The sequence below is a fragment of the Notechis scutatus genome, chromosome 3 (genome assembly GCF_049901735.1).
Source record: "Notechis scutatus isolate UNSWTSFEM ecotype Mainland chromosome 3, rNotScu1.2, whole genome shotgun sequence".
In the NCBI taxonomy this organism is placed as follows: Eukaryota; Metazoa; Chordata; class Lepidosauria; order Squamata; family Elapidae; genus Notechis; species Notechis scutatus.
This window is the reverse complement of record NC_142011.1, coordinates 178,270,465-178,287,814: the sequence shown is the minus strand read 5'-3', so window position 1 is coordinate 178,287,814 and position 17,350 is coordinate 178,270,465. Positions and strand designations below refer to the sequence as shown.

Sequence of the window (17,350 nt, the reverse complement as noted above, 5' to 3'; positions counted from 1 at the left end):
CTACTTGGGCCAGAACAAAAATTTATATCCAAAAGATATAGATATCTGCTGGATTTTAAAATGGAAGAGGAAACTGTTAAGACTATTATGATAGCATGGGTGAGAAATTTCAGTTATAATATAAATTTAGAATAATACGAAAAACTATGGAAGATAAATTTACAAATTAATGACAGCCTCAACATATAAAGAAAATGTATACAAAATGTTTTATCGATGGTACTTAGCCACGGCAAGTCTAGCTAAGATATAACCAAATACCAGCCCAAAATGCTGGAAGTGTCAACAAATTGACGGTACCTTTTATCAAATGTGGTGGCTATGCCCAAGTCCAGGACTTATTGGACCAAAATTAACAAGAAATCACTGGACATCAAATTGAATTCAAGCCAGAACTCTATTTATTGGGGATAATTAAAAATCAATATCCAAATAAGATAAAATATATATTTATTTATTTTATTTATTTATTTATTTGATTTGCCAATTGTTTACAAGATAATAAGTATAAGTGTATACATAGTTGTGAATACATGAAATGGGTACATATAAGAAAAATAAAAGAATAAGAGAAACAATAGGACAGGGACGGTAGGCACGTTGGTGCACTTATGCACGCCCCCTACAGACCTCTTAGGAAAGGGGTGAGGTCAATAGTAGACAGTCTAAGGTTAAAGTTTTTGGAGTTTGGGGAAGAAACTACAGAGTTCAGGTAGAGTATTCCAGACATTGACCACTCTATTGCTGAAGTCGTATTTCCTGCAATCAAGTTTGGTGCGGTTTACTTTGAGTTTGTATCTATTGTGTGCTCTTGTGTTGTTATGGTTGAAGCTGAAGTATTCACTGACAGGTAGGACATTACAATGTATGATTTTATATACCATGCTTAAGTCAGACCGAAGACGGCGTAATTCAAGGTTTTCTAGTTCTAGAATTTCAAGTCTGGTGGCATAAGGTATTCTACAACGAGTGGAGGAGTGGAGAACTCTTCTTGTGAAATATTTCTGGACTTTCTCAATTGTGCTAATATCAGATACGTAATGTGGGTTCCAGACTGATGAACTGTATTCGAGTATTGGTCTAGCAAATGTTTTGTATGCTCTGGTTAGTAGTGTGATATTACCAGAGAAAAAGCTACGTAGGATTAGGTTAACAACTCTTAATGCCTTTTTGGCTATGTAGTTGCAGTGGGCTCTAGCACTCAGATCATTAGAGGTGAGTATTCCAAGGTCCTTTACAGAGCTTGGGTCATCAACAAGTTCTTGACTATTCAGCTTGTATTTTATTTTCTGATTTTTTTTTGCCAATATGTAAGACAGAGCATTTATTTGTTGAGATTTGAAGTTGCCATTTGTTTGACCATTCTGATACATAGTCAAGATCTTTTTGTAGGGTAGCAGTATTGTCTGTGGTATTGAACAGCTTTACATCATCAGTGAAGAGAACGCAATTGCTCTTAATATGATCACAGAGGTCGTTTATGTAGAGTATGAAGAGAGTTGGTCCTAGAACACTGTCTTGGGGGACACCACTATTGACAGGTACTGGATTTGATAGGACGCTCCCGATTTTGACCATTTGTTGTCTGTTTGACAGGAATGCTTCTATCCAGTTATTCAGTTGTCCAGAGATACCATAGGATTTTATTTTTAGGAGTAGTTTGTCGTGTACCACTGAATCAAAGGCTTTACAGAAGTCTATGTAGATTGTGTCTATTGCTTTGCCCTGGTCGAGTTGTGTCGTCCATATGTTTTTGCAGTGTAAGAGTTGTAGATTACAGGATAGTTTTTTTCTGAAACCAAATTGTTTATTGGAGAGTAGGTTATTTGTCTCTAAGTGGAGGATGATGGATTGGTTAATAATTGATTCCATGACTTTACAGGTGACGCAGCATAAGGAGATTGGCCTGTAATTTTCAACTAGGCTTGGGTCTCCCTTTTTGAAGATGGGGATGACTGTGGCTTGTGACCATAGGTTAGGCAAGGAGCTGGTCCTGAAAGATTTTTCAAAGATTATGCTTAGAGGTTTGGCTATGGCAGTGGATAGCTTTCTTAAGAAGTAGGCACATATTCCATCCGGTCCAATAGATAGAGATGGTTTTAGATTGCGTAGTGATTTTTCAACATTGTCTTCTGTGAAATCGATATGTATTAGATCATTATTGTTATCTGTGGTACGGCTAGGAAATACTGGGCATGATCCATTGCTGTTTACAAATACTGAGCCGAAGAATGTGTTAAAGATGTTGGCTTTAATGGTGTCGTCGTTGCAGTCTTTACCATCAGGTCCTATCAAGGGAGGGATGGACCTTGAGTCTTTAGTTTGTTGTTTACAAAATTGTAAAAAGCACGGGTGGAATTGGTGCTTATAAGGTTTTCCTCTTGTTTAATGTGATAATTGGTGCATTCGGTCTTTATCTGGTGGCATAAATTTTTGTATCGGTTTTTGAAATTGGTAACGTGACCAGATTTGTTTTTCCTCCAGAGTGATCTCTTTTTGGATTGAAGTTTCCTTATTGATATGGGTAATCTGCTTTTTTGTTTTGTTTTGGGAGTTGTTGTTGGTACATATAGTTTGATGACTCTTTTGACTTCAAGTAAAAATATGTTGTAATGGTCTTCAACAGTATTGCATCCAGTGAATAGAGATTGCCAATTCAGGGATGAGAGATCGTTGTTACACATCCTAACAGCAACCAGAATAGCTTATGCGTAAATGTGGAAAGGGCCTAAAGTTTCAATGGAAAAATTAGTTTTACAAAAAATAGCAGATTGTGCAGAAATGGATATGCTCACACTAAAAATGAAGGAAAAAGAAGAATCTGATTATTACTCAATTTTGCATAGATGGTACGAGTGGTCAGAAAAGAGAGATAAGGATTGAAAAAGGAAGATTATATAGGAGAATTCCTAAGAGAGTGATACACAGGTATGTAGATATGTATAACAGACAAAGTTAGATATTAATGATAAATATATGTAAAGATAATAATTATCAGTGATATGTACGAATAGATGATAGAAATATGACAATATTGTATGTTGATGCAAAATGCTGTTGAAAATGTAACTATGATTTGTACTGATGGATAATAATAAAAATCATTATATATATATAAAAAGGAAGACAAACTAGTGGATCATCAAATAAATCAAGCCAGAATTGTCACTTAAGGCTGGAGAAGGCTCAGATGCTTAGAATGATAGAAAGAATAATACAGCAGTAAAGTGAATGGACACAGTTATAGTAGCTATGAGTGCACAGTTGGAATATGTGAAAGACCAGGTTAGGAATAAATTGTCATGGAGAAAATCAATCTGTGTGGTCACTAATGGTCAATGATTTGATGGTCACTAATGGTCAATGATTTGATGGCATACAATTAAGTATTCAATTAATAAGTAAAGCTGATCTTTAGGCCTCTAGCATGAGAACCAGAAGAATAAAAATTAAATAAAAACTATTTAATATATTGAGAAAAAAGTACATCTGCACATTTTCTATAAACTGTTGTCTTATCATCTAATTTGGAATGTTCATTTGCAGTGGTAATAGTAGAAGCCTTTTTGACTGTAATATGAGAGAATGAATTTGAAGATCCCAAGAACTAAATTTGGGGTCTTCTAAATGCAAATGAATGAATTGTATAAAATTGAACAATCCTGCTTGGAGAAAAGCCATATTTTGAACTGAATATGCCAATTTTCTCTTTATTGGTATCACATTATGTTTACAAACCAGAAATCTTCAATTCAGACTTGTCTCCAAGTCATTCCACTTGAAATTATGGTATGTTTCAGAGAAACAACCCTAGAAAAAAGATGGTTTCCTTTATAATTGCTGAACTTTAAATGGCTTCTGTGAAATGAAGTTTGAATTGGCAAAATAAATATAATCTTTCATCAAAATCCTATGTATGTTTATATAGAACTGAATCCAACTATTCAGTGGGGCTCATTCACTTATAATGAATACAGCTTTAAAGTTAACTAATACATTTTGTTCACTTACTGTTCATTTACCTTTATATATTTTACTTTCTGATCAATAGTTAGGTACTTACAATTCAGATCAAACTAAATCTAATTTTCCACAATTGTTCACAATGAAGTTTTATTATTAATATTTATTTTATTTTATTTATTTAATGGTCTTGTAGTATACAGGTCTAGAAAATTCATGCCAGGAGGACATGATGATTAAAACAAAGAAACAAAATTTTGAATTGCAAAACTCTGACCCAAATTCAGTTTAAATCTCATTGCTACAAGTGAAAGTCTAAGATATTTATCTGTTCCAAAAACAAAGGAAGTCATTAGCAACTGTAGCCAGACTTTGCACAAAAGGTGAATCCCTCTATTTTATGCCTTGGATGAACTGATGCAGCAAGTGGTGAATGTGTTCTGATTTGTCTTGCCATTTCCCCCAGAAAGGATTCAGTCAACCCAACTTGGCACTGACAATCCTTCTTCGGGACACTAAACTGTTTCTAATTGTTTTCTTTTCCTGCCATGTGCCTCTTCCTGCTATTGCTCATTTTTGACATTGATACTTTGCTTCCCTTCTCCTGTCTAATGATGTAGATGTCAAAATAAACCACCTTTCAAAGCTGCCCATGAATGAACTGGGGGAGGGTGCAAGCTAACAGCAGTCAGTCTTTGAAAAATGGAAATGGAAAAATCCTGAGCCAAAGGTATGATGTCAAATATCCAATTAATGAAAGAGCTAGGAATAATGGAATACAGACTCTGCATAGTGACAAAAGGAGGCAAAGCATCAGAGCTTTCTATGCTCTTCAGACTTCATTCTAGTATGGTTTTTGCCTCCGATTCTTTTTTGATATCCCCTGAAAAGAAAGAAGTGTTGCTGGTCATATTCAAATTGCATACATTCCTTCCTTTGCTATTAAACTAATGGGTGTTAATCAAATATTTTAATAGTCATTTGAGTATGTGTGAGCATATGGATTTTTCATAATTACAGGAAAGAGAAGAAAAAGCTAAATGTCCTGTCATTTGCGAGTTCAGCCTGGATTGGCTTCTCCTAGGTTTGCTTTCAATTTAAACAGCAAACAAAACCTTGAAATTACTGTGAGCAAAACATATCATAGGGTGTGTCCAATTTTTCAACTTTCAAATCTCCAAACATTAGGGGTACTCAAAAGTTGTGACATGCCTTGGGGATTGTAAAGATATTTTGGTTACTTTAATATAATTTAGATGTGCTTGGTAAATAACCACACAAATATCATAACTTTTAAAGATTTTGTTTCACAGTCCATACTGTGACTGCAATGAAAAGAGTCACAAATGATTTAGCAAAATTTATTTTAGGATGGATTTCTTTATCAAGTATTTAGAATATTTGCCTTCAGATAAATGATGATATAAAAGATAAGGAAAAATAGATGTCAAGAAGCATCTATAGACAAGTTGCTATCTATCCTATGATTCTCAAGATGTTTTAGATTATGATCCTTATTGCTATATCAATGATGATGGTACTTGTAGTCCAGGACATTTGTAATAGATTGTTGGTATATGATGTTGAATTAGATGGGCAAATAGAGTCACTTTCTGGTTTTTTTTAAAGGATTGGCAAAACATTAAATGACTTTTTTTTCTATTCAGTGGATTCAAAATGGTAAAATAACTAACTGGAAATTATTTGCAAAGTTAATGAAATAGATAGATAAAAAACTATTATTTATTAATTCGAGTTTTAGTCCCTTATTTATTTTTTCCTATTTTTTTAGAATCTTTCGCATTTTTTATATTTTCTTTTTCTCTGAGCAAACCTTAGGCCTCTAACACTGAAATCTTTATTCTTTTTCTTGGTATACCAATATTCACATAAAAGTCTTTTTCCTCAGTTTATTTTTATTTCCTTCAACTTTCTCAGATTATTTTGGTTCCTTCTATCTTGCTCATTACCTAAAATACTCTTTTGTTCTCTCTGACTTCATTTCTCTTTCTGATGTGACCAACAGAAGACTGAGGAATGGATCCATTGGAAATCAACAGTAGAAACAACCTCATCATCCATAATGAATTCATGTGAGGTCTGCTTCTCTAGTAGGAAATATTGGGATGCAGTGGTCATCCCTGCCCTGACTCCAGATAGATCTGCACGTATTTGTAGTATTTTGGTTTCATCATCCTTCCAGCAAATGAATGGCTGTCATGAATAGATCACAAAACATACAACCCCCCTCAAAGACTTACAGAACACAGAGAAACTTCCATTCTAATACAAACCAATCCAGCAGAGAAACTAGACAACCCAATCAAGGGAAACCTTAATAACCTAATTAAAAAAGGTCAAGTCAATGAAGGGAGTACCAATGCAGACAAGAAAGCTAATGGTAAATAGCTAATCAAGGAACCATTAAGAACACTCCAATTGACTCTGACATGGCAAGCCACTAGTATATAAAAATAAGAGCAGCCCCTTCTCCCTTCCAACACCAATATTACCTAGTTTGTTATTGTCTGCAAGAAAACCACCATACTTAGAGAGCAACAAAGTTCCCCACAAGTTACTCATTTGCTTCCTTATATTTATTTAACACAGAAACTTCTTTCCTTTTTAAAAAAGTTATTTGGATATTAGCTGAATGTGTAATCGCTACTGTATAGAAAGAAAGAGAGCCATGGAATCATTACACTGACAGAAATTTCTTCATCCTGAACATATTAATCAGCAAAGGGAATCCAATGTATGTAGCAGTGAACAAATGTAGATTTCTATTTTATCAGAAATATTGTAGAAATCAGAATTTCTGAATCATGGAATTTATTGCATCACAGAGCATGTGGTAGTAGCCATAAATTGAGATTTTAAAAAAGGATTGGACAAATTCTGATAGTAGATATCATCTCTAGCCTTTCTCTCTCTCTCTCTATTCAATCATATCCCTTTATTTTATTTTATTTATTTGATTTGTCAATCGCTTACAAGATAATAGGTAAAAGTATAAACATGAGTAAGAATACAGAAAATAGTTACGAATAAATGGTGACAAAAGGACAGGGACTGTAGGCATGATTGTGCACTTATGCACCCCCTTTACAGACCTCTTTGGAATGGGTGACGTGAATAGCGGATAGTTTGAGGTTAAAGGAGTGGGGGTTAGAGGATGTACCAACAGAGTCAGGTAGTGCATTCCAGGCATTGACCACTCTGTTGCTGAAGTCGTACTTTCTGCAGTCAAGTTTGGAGCAGTTTACATTGAGTTTGTATCTGTTGAGTGGTCTTGTATTGTTGTGATTGAAGCTGAAGTAGTCATTTCTTGGTGTAGTCTGCAGTATCCATTTCTTGGAGACTGCCTAGAAAATTCTCAATAGCTTTCTTGGCAAGTTGTTTTCAGAAGTGGTTTGCTATTGTCTCCTTTCTAGAGTTGAGTCAAGTGACTGATTCAAGGTCACGTAACTGGCTTTGTACCTAAGGCAGAGCTAGGACTGATGGTCTCCCAGTGGTATAAATGACATTAATCACCTGCCCATGTTTTTGAGATTTCTGAATACAGTTGATTGGCCATAGCATGACCCAAATGCTAAATTGGATTGGTTGATGGCTTGATCCACCAGGTGTCTCTTTATTTTCATGTAAGTCTATCATTGCATCTATGTGACTTATGGTTAGGTTTTTGCAGATTTCCATCTATAATTTATGGCTATCCAATGAAGCTATCTTGCATGGTGTGGGAGCAGAGGCAGAGTTTTGGTTTGGTCTCCTATCCATATTAACTTTTCAATACTTGAAAACAACTTTTGAAACAAAATATATAATTTTCTCCCTAAAAAACTAATGGGAAAGTCTCATGGAACAGAAGATCTTGTGCTGTAGATATTGAAAAGATATATGCTCCAGAATCATCTGGACTGTGCTGTCTATTCAATCCCCTTTCTTTACTGCATTCATATACCAGCTTTAGAATGTTTATGCCATTCCACTGTAACAGAATGTGTGAACGACATTGAAGAGAAGGGATACTGCCTAGGAAATAATTTGACAAGAGAGGCAGGTGCTCCCTTTGGCTTAACAGTCAAGAAACAAACTTAGAAGGGTCCACCCCTAATGGATCAAGCACTTAAAAGTGGCAGTGGGAAGTTTATGCCTTTAGATTTGCAAAATTTTGTAAATATAGCCTTACATTAAAGTAGAATTAGTTCATCTAATCCTGTTTCCTGTCTGGTTTATCTGGGAGACCTGACAGCCACTGAGGTACAACCATTCAGGTGGAACTATTGCTAGAGGTAGTTAGCTACTGTGGGTCACTGAGCATTCTTTGTTGTGGTATGAAACTGCTGATCGTCTGTATTTCAAGCAATTATTTTATATAAGGTGTAACACCCAAGTGAGGCCCTACTATTGGAAATGGCAGTTTGATGTGCTGGTGCATTGATTTAATTAAATTCAGCTGAAAATGGTTTAATTAATTTGACTAATTAATCTGACACAGCTTTCCTATCAACCAAGAAGATTTATGCATTGTTCATTCTGTACTGAAACTTACCTTCCAATTTTCTAAAAGTTTTCTTATGCCCTATGAAGGAGAGTGATGTATTGGCTCCACTATCTTTCATAACATAAAAATGTCAATTTCTCCTTGTGTTGCTTTTAAGTTACTATTGCAAACTAGTGACAAATTTGCTGGATGCTACACATCTCATCTATACCTTCCCTGGCTGCCCACTTCTTGATCTTAAAACTCCCATAAGAAAAAAAAATGCTTCACTTGGATATTAGTTGAAACTGGAAACCACTGAATAAATTATGCAGTTATAAACCCATGACCCTTTGTTCCATTGTAATTTGAGTGCAAAAAAAATCTATCCTTGAGAATTTTACACACAAATACAAGCATACACATGTGTATATACATACATAAGAGCCCTTATTACCTTGTAGCAATAAGAGTGATAAGACTACCAAAACATTGTTCTGTTCTTATTGATCACTGGCTGGTTATCCTGTTCAAGACAACTGTGTCCCTTTTGGGAAAGCAAGGGACACAAGAACATCTGGTATACTGCTGTGAAGAAGCATATGATGAATTAAGTTACCTAAATAGCTCTAAAATGGAATCCAGCTGTGCAGATCCTATGGGATGGACTAAGTCATGGCCTGATTTGGTTAGCTGGGAAGTGTAAACCTGTTGCTTTAAGGAAGTGAACAGAGTCTTGAATAGTACACATGAATCTACTTGTGTGTTAGAAACATGTTCCTCCTCAATAGTTAAGGCCTGTGGTTGAATTCAGTTGGTAATAAATTCATCCTTGGATGAAGTGCTGTTCTACCTGGCATTTAAGAAGGCAATGGTCTGCCCTCTTCTCAAGAAGTCATTGTTGGACTCAATTAATTTGGATAATTTCTATCCCATCTCAAATTTCTATTGAGAAATGGTTGGCTAACAGCTCCAGTAGATTATTGTACTCTTCTGGACCAGGTTATTAGAAGTGAAGGGCATGGTGTTGTGATGGTTTTCTTCCTTCTTCCAGGAATTGTTCCAGTTGATGTTTCTAAGAAGAGGTCTAATTCTAGTCTCTTGCTTAGTAAAATTCCGCATGGCTCTATTCTCTCTCCACTTTTATTTGACATCTATATGAACCTTCTGAGTAAGTTCATCCATTGACATGAAATGAAGTATCATCAACATGCTGATGTTTAACCTAACATTAGCTGCCCAGAGTTACATTTTGCAAATGTAATAGCAGTATAAAATTAATAAATAATAAAATATGTGCATGCATACTTCAAAAGGTTCTTTTTCATCAAAATTGAATTAGAATTTTTGGTTGGCTATCCTTTTTTTATCATTTTAAGAAAGGCTGAGCTACTCTGCAGATATTTATGGCACTGTGGATTTAATTCCCTGAAAGCTAATCAAGATGCTGAAGATGCTGGTAGCACTGTTGCAATCATTGATTAATGGCACCCCATTTTACATTTTCTCCCTTCTTTTTTCTGTGATAGTGTAGAACATGGAGAATTATATTCTTTTAAATGGACCAGGATAGTAGGACAAAAATAAAATTTCTTTGTAACTCAACACAAATACTATTTCCTCTGACAAAGTTTTGCTACTTCAGACAGTTGTCAACATAGTAGATGGAAACAGATTGTTTTGATTCACTCTCAGAGGAAACTTCAGTTAACTTAAAAACCCAACATTCATATTTCTAAGTGCTCATTTGAAAAAGTTTTTGACCTGCTTCCTTTCAAGACAAAGATGGAGGGGTGCAAATGGTTGGCTATAAAGAGGAGCTATGATCATTCACACTCAAATCATATGCTTTGCATTAAACACACTCTTTCTTTCAGCCACCTGGTTGTAATCAAATGATATGCATCTATATATTAGTAAGAAAGACAAGAAAAAAGCTGTGAATATACTAGCAGTGAAGAATTACATTTTATTGATAGTGTTAATGCTAGTTTCAGCAATATATTCTGCTTTTCCTTTTAGAAATCTTATTCTTATATTTCCTGAGAATTTTTTTGAATTCATTAATAGATTTCCATATATGCTTCCATAGTTGCAGATTACTTGGGTCACACTGAAGGAACAGCATGTACAAAGGGGGAAATGTAAGTTCCAGCATGCTAGGACCTCTGAAATAGTGACTGGCATTTACAGGTAGTCCTCAATTTACAACAGTTCATTTAGTGACTGTTCAAAATGACTTCACTGAAAAAAGTGACTTATGACCATTTTTCATACTTATGGCCATTGTAGCATTCCCATAGTCACCTGATCAAAATTAGGGAACTGTCATGCCCCTGACAGAGTATGAATCCAAGGAGGAAGATGAACAGCTGACAGGGAGTGGGAGTGTGGCTCCATTGGCTGTGGAGGAACCTGGGGAAGGTCAAAGTCCAGCTGGGCAGAGCACGGGAGAGGTAGAACAAGGGAAAGGGAGTTCAGAGGAAGACCCAGGCCCACCGCCTCTTAATCCTAGGGCACGCAGGGAGGAACTGAGAAGAGAGCAACGTGGGTTGAGTGGCTTATGGGGAAGGAAAGGGTCCTGATTCCCTTCATTAGCCACATTGGGAAGGGAGTTTAAAAGAGATGCATGCTGAGTGCGGCGTCTGCTGGGAACAAATGTGAGTTTATCTTTTGTTGACTTTAGCTGTCTGTGTTCCTGGTCTTCCCAACCATGTTGAGTTATTGCCGTGCCTTCACGTCTGGAATTCTTGCTCCTGCCCTGCCGGACTAATTACTTAATTTTGCCTTGAATGGGCTTATAGTTACAGTTTTTGTTGACCACATTTTGGACTTGATTCTCTGTGCAGCCAAAGGCTGTTCCTGGGAGAGTTTTTCTCCAGCCGAAGGTAACCAGGACATTGGGAGCAAAGTTGGAGTTAATAAAGGATCTCCTACTGATTATCTGACTGTGTTGCCTTTGTGCCATGCCCCAGGTCATCACAGGACCTGACTCATATTTATGTTGATTGCAATCACCTTTTGCAACCTTCGGAAAAGCAATGTCAATGTGGAAGACAGAGTCACTTAACAAGCATGTTACTAACTTAATAACTGTAGAGATTCACTTAACAACTGTGGCAGGATAAATCATAAAATGGGGCAAATTCACTTAACAACCGAAATTTTGGTTGTGGTCATAAATTGAGGACAACCTGTATATGCAAAGAAGCTTTGTTAACACAACTTATTTTTACTGGCAGGATAGTGCCAGTAATATAAAAAAGCTATTTCTATTACAAGTGGACTTTCTTGACTTAATGTTTCCTTCGAGTTCATAGCCATATCAATATACCTTTCTGCATCACAATATAGAGGTTATTGCCATCATGTAGTCCTCAATTTACGGCCAAATTGAAACTGAAGCTTCCATCACTAAGTGATATATTTAAGTGAATTTTGCTCAACATTATGATCTTTTTGCCACAGTTGTTAAGTGAATCACATGGTCATTAAGCGAGTCTGGTTTTCCTCATTAACTTAATAAGATTTATGCAAAAAAATCATTAAGATTGATTTGTCTGCTACTATCAGCCTAGTAGTTAAAAGTGATCACAACAGATAGAGGCCTAAACCAGACTAAAGTCATATATTGAGAGACCATTAAACACAGTGAGTGGCTATGAATCCACTTTGAAATGAAAGGAAACAGTGTTTGATATAGAAAACATTAATATGCCAAATCCATAAAGAATTATGCTAGGGCTAGCAATATCTGAACAGTTACAAATACATAACTCAGTCAATTCAGAACAATTACACCCCCCCACAAATACCCCCCAAAATCCAATCTTATCTTCATGGTTAAGCAGATATAAAGATGACTTTTATGGCCCTGTGTGTCCTCCAATAACTCATCCAATTACTATTAGAAAGATGCACAATCAGTAATAATACTAGGCGAAATGCAGCTTTTGAACAAAACTGAAAAGCAAAACTGAAAGATATGAAAAGAAGAGGGATTATCTACCTCACTGAAGAATCAATAGAACGGTTGTTTCCATCCCTTGTTAAAATTTTCAAGTTTTCTATTGAAGCTCATGGATCAGCTGGGTTTTAGCACATATCACATGACAAAGAAAGCTTATATGTATACCATACAACCAACGGTCAATGTGGCTTTAAATACATATTCTTGGGATTGTGTTATAATTCTGAATTGTGTCACTTTTCCTTCCACAAGAAATGAAGAAAAAAATTCCAGGAGCCATGATATATATGATTACATACTTTTATGGGGAGAAATTCTTTTACAGAAGAAAAACATGACTAAACCTAGGTTGTCAAATATTAAAGAGGAAAAAAAGTGTTTTAGGTTATAATAACAGCAATTGTATAGGTATGCTAAAACCAAACTACCTGAAAGAGGTTCAAAAGAACAGGCCCCATCTCAGCTCAGCATTTCCATTAATTCAATTTCCAAAATAACCAACCCGCAAAGCTGCTAAATAATTATTCATAATGGTAATTGTTAGGATTCTTATTTTTTCTGTAGCATTCTACAAGCAACAAAACAACAAAGGGAAACTGAATTCAAAACTGTATTAGAAAAATATGGGAAAAATGAAAATAGATCTCTATGTTATAGGCAGAAAATTTAAGAAAATGTTACTCATTGAGCGTATTTCTGTTGTATTTTTAAAACATTTTACTTTTGGCATTGTTGTCACAACTAGAAATCAACTACTTGAATGTATAAGCTATGTTTTTAAGAATACATATCTAGGACTTCTGGTTTGAGCTTCTTCAGCGACAGACCGAAACCTCATCTCTGCGAGGCTTCGATCCGTGCTCGCCACTGGAGCGTCCCGAGCCGGCTGGTTTCAGGGCTAAGCCACCCCGTAGAGGTGGTGAAGGGGGGGGGAGACTGCCAGCAGGGTTGAGGAGAGCCGCATCTCTCCTCCCCAGCTGGCCATTACTCCCTTTCCCGAAGGCGGTTGCAGCGGTGGTCAGAAATGGCCACCACAAAGAAGAACTCGACCGGAAAAGAATGTGCAGGAGGAAGATAAGAAGAGAAAGTTTTGGTTGACCGGGTCAAACAGCAAAAGCAACAAATAAGGTACCTTGGAATTGAAACTGTTAAAAAACAATAACATTGTTCCCTAAGAAGATTTTAAAGCTGCGAAGGAGAGAGAAAAGGGAAAAGATTTGGTTTTCTCCTTTTCCTATACTGACAGCTAAGAGACTTGAGCAAGAAATTGGAAAAAAATCCACTTTGACATCAATAGGCATTTAATGCTGAAAATAAAAAGTCAAAGGGATAATAAAGATTTCTGGATAATTAAAAGCTTTTGAAAACAGGAAAGGAGAGAAAAAGAATAAAAGGGTAGGATCTGGAAGGGAGGAGACTGCCTGGAATTAAAAAAGAACTTACAGCAAAATCTCAACAAGACTTCCAAAAGATACATTCTAACTGAAATATCGCAACAAAAACCCCAGGAAGAGAAAGTCGAAAAAGAAATAAGAAAATATAACTCAGGACTATCTGGATTACTTGATGATTTCTGGATTCTTGGTTATTGTTTTGAATGAGTAAAATCAATCGGGTGGTTGTTTAAAACTTTTTAAAATGGCTCCACTTTTAGAAGAACTGAAAACGGAACTTAAAAAGTACAAAGAAGATGCACAAGAAGGGAGAGGTTCTTTTGGCTTCGTATTTCAGTTTTTAGAAATGGAGATTTGGAATTATGAGAAACAACAAGAAATGCCTGCAGAACAAGAAGATTGGGACAAAGAAGAAACCAACTTTAATGAACAAGTAATCTTAGATGGGGAAAAAAACGGAAAGGGGGGAAAGAGAATGGAAAGTTTAAGATTGGGAAAAACAATTCCCCAAAAAAAAAATAGAGTGAAAAATAAGTATAAAATCAGAAAGCAAGAGAAGAGGGAAATGCAGAAGAGAGAATTAGAACTAGAGAGACAAGGGGGTAAAAAGGGGAGGGAGAAGATGAGAGGGAAGAAAGAAAGGAAAAGAAGTTATAAAGGACAGAAGCAAAATATAGAGAAACAGGGCCTATTTAGAGATAATAGGTGAAAACTTAATGGAAAAAGGGATTCTGCAAAGGTACATAAGATAGTATTGTTATATTAGAAGCAGAAATAATTTTAGAAAATATGAAACAATGTACGATTAAAATGTCTGATAAAATAGCTATTGTAATTCAGTGGAATGCTTGTCAATAAATAAATGTAACAAAAGGTATATTTAATGATTTATAAAACATATGTGAGGAGAAATAAGGGAAAAATTAATTATGGAGATTATATGTGTTTTTAAGGAAGTATGATATTTAATTGAAAAGAAGTGTTAAAGATGTTATGGTTTTAATGATTATTAATGACAGAACTGAACTGGAATGGAATGAGGGTTTATAATTACATATATTTACAATCTTTTTTTTTTAAAGAATATAGTGTGTATTATAAGAATGTGCCAAGCAGAATTCGATTGGAAGTTATGTATTATGTACTATATTGAAGGTCATAAACTTAAGGTATATATTGAAGTTTAAATAAGAGTTGAATGGATGTAATTAAAAGATATAAAGGTGTCATACTCCAATTAGTAACTACAGGAGAAAATTTGTTTAATGAGAAAAGATAATATGAAATTGAAACAGAACAGACAAAATTATAAATATAATGATTTGAATTGAGATGGGATAATCAAAATAAAATTGAGAAAATTAAAAGAGGAGAAAAACTATATAGAAAATGTAAAATAGTATAAGATATGGAATAGAATACAAAAAGGAGCATGAAATTGAGTTTTTGTGTCTGTATAAAGAAGTTCAACCTGGAACCATGCTATTTTCAAAAAAGATGTTTTACTTGTATTTTGTGTGTGAAAACCCAAATAAAATTTTATTAAAAAAAAAAAAAGAATACATATCTAGATCATTTTAAGTAGGCTACTTGTGAATTAAACCTACATTATCTATAGAAGGACGACATTAAAAATATGGATTAGAGTTCAGTCTTGTAGGTTTGAGCTGCAGTTTTGTTATGAGTGCAAAGAAAAAAGAAACAGAGATAAAAGAAATTGAATTGAGCAATGATTAAGAGACTGCATAGATCCTGAAGATGTAGTATTTTGAAAAGTTAGAAAAAGGTTCTCATTTGATCAAACAGGTTAAGGTAGGCAAATGAAACTACCTCAAAGATTTCATTTTGACATTAAATCTCTGTAACCTCTAGAAACAGAAAATAATGAGGACTTGCCATTCCGAGTATCAAAAGTAGAATCTGCAAACATTTATTTAAAGAGAACAAGAAAAAAGGAAAAGGAGACTGATAATATATGACATTCATTTGGATCACAATGTTCTGCACTATTTGATTTGTAGAAAAATATTTTTTAAGTTTCTTTACAGAGCAAATATGGATTGGGAGGGGATGGCCTTTTTGACTTGCAGTGTGCTGTTTGAGTGCAATTAAAATTTACAAATGTGACTGCATAGTACATCCTTGTCAGCTATCCAGATGTCAATGGAAATTCCAATAACTTTTTATGGTCACACTGTATGAAATATCATACAAAAATTATTCCAGATCCATGGTTAAGGACATGAAATCTCTTGCAAATAAAATGCCTCCTCTGGTAGGAATATTTTGCTCACTGTATCATTATAATTTAGCCTTTTTGTGTATCTTGAACTACTCCCAAATAAAATTAAATGCTAAACAGAAGAAACTCTAAGATTTAATGAAACTGAAGGATAAGCTTGAGCTGTATCTGAAATGGGTGGGTGGAGGAGATACAACAAAAGATAACTGGATTGTCAGAAGTGTGTTTGTTGTGCAGAAGCCATGGTAAAAGTGTGGTTGTCTGGTTCAAACAGGCTTCTGATACATCATCTGCTGCAAATAAAATCAAGTGTGCATTTGTCCATAATTTCAATAAAAAGAATTTCTCCCAACTGCTGCACTATATAAATTGCTATTAAGAAAGAAGTATCATTGTATGCATTTAAAATTATTCCTATATATGTTTAGGACTGTAACCTTATAGAATGAATCTTTGAATGAATCTCTCTCTCTCTCTCTCTCTCTCTCTCTCTCTCTCTCTCTCTCTCTCTCACACACACACACACACACACACACACACACACACACACTCAGCAGAGCATAGTATATCTTCAGCTACTATAAGACTGAAGTTTACATGTTGTTTTCAAAAACCCTGATAGTAAAGCCAGGGGTGGGTTTCTACTGGTTCTGTCCACCTTTGTAGAACCAGTTGCTCCGAAGAGCAGCAGACATAGAACCGGTTCTATGTTTTGGCCCACCTGCCTGCCCGGGCTCTTACCTGACCTTTATTTCCTGCTTTTTCAACTGCAGCTGCTTTGTGCAACACAGCTACAGTTGAAAAAGCAGGAAACAAGGGCTTTTCCAACTGCTGCGCACTTGCATGAAGCACTGCTCTGCTGTCCGGGCAGCTCAGCAGGTCGTAAATTGCACTCACGCGACTCGTGCATGTGTGCGTGACGCTAATAGACAGAACCAGTAGTTATACCTGTTAGGAATAACATAGGTTACCTAACGTAGTTTGGGTAAAATAATATATATATAGACTATGATAGTGAGTTTAAGTGTGTGTCACTTTAACTGCAAAAGCTTGTAATTTTGGGTGCGGCTGTAAAAGCGCCATAAGAGGGAGCAAGAGAACTTGATTGATTGCTGGCTTACTGGATTGCTTGCAGACGATGATGGATTGTTAACTGCGTGTTCTTTGCTGTTGCTGAAGGAAGAAAGGAGGTTCGACTTCTTCATATCTCTACTGCGAAGAGATATATTACTGGATTGATATTTGTAAGTTTACCGACCTCTTTTTCGACACTGGACTTTGCAACTGAATAATCC

The 17,350-nt window shown here is 35.5% G+C and overlaps 1 long non-coding RNA gene across 1 annotated transcript in view; it reads right to left on the bottom strand.

The window, feature by feature from the left end:
* LOC148131504 (uncharacterized) overlaps positions 1-16,914 on the bottom strand; it is a 201,399-nt gene extending 184,485 nt beyond the window's left edge. Inside the window, exon 1 of the long non-coding RNA XR_015748960.1 lies at positions 16,777-16,914. This is a non-coding gene — a long non-coding RNA (uncharacterized LOC148131504). The remainder of the gene's footprint in view (positions 1-16,776) is intronic.
* Between the last annotated feature and the right edge of the window lie 436 nt (positions 16,915-17,350).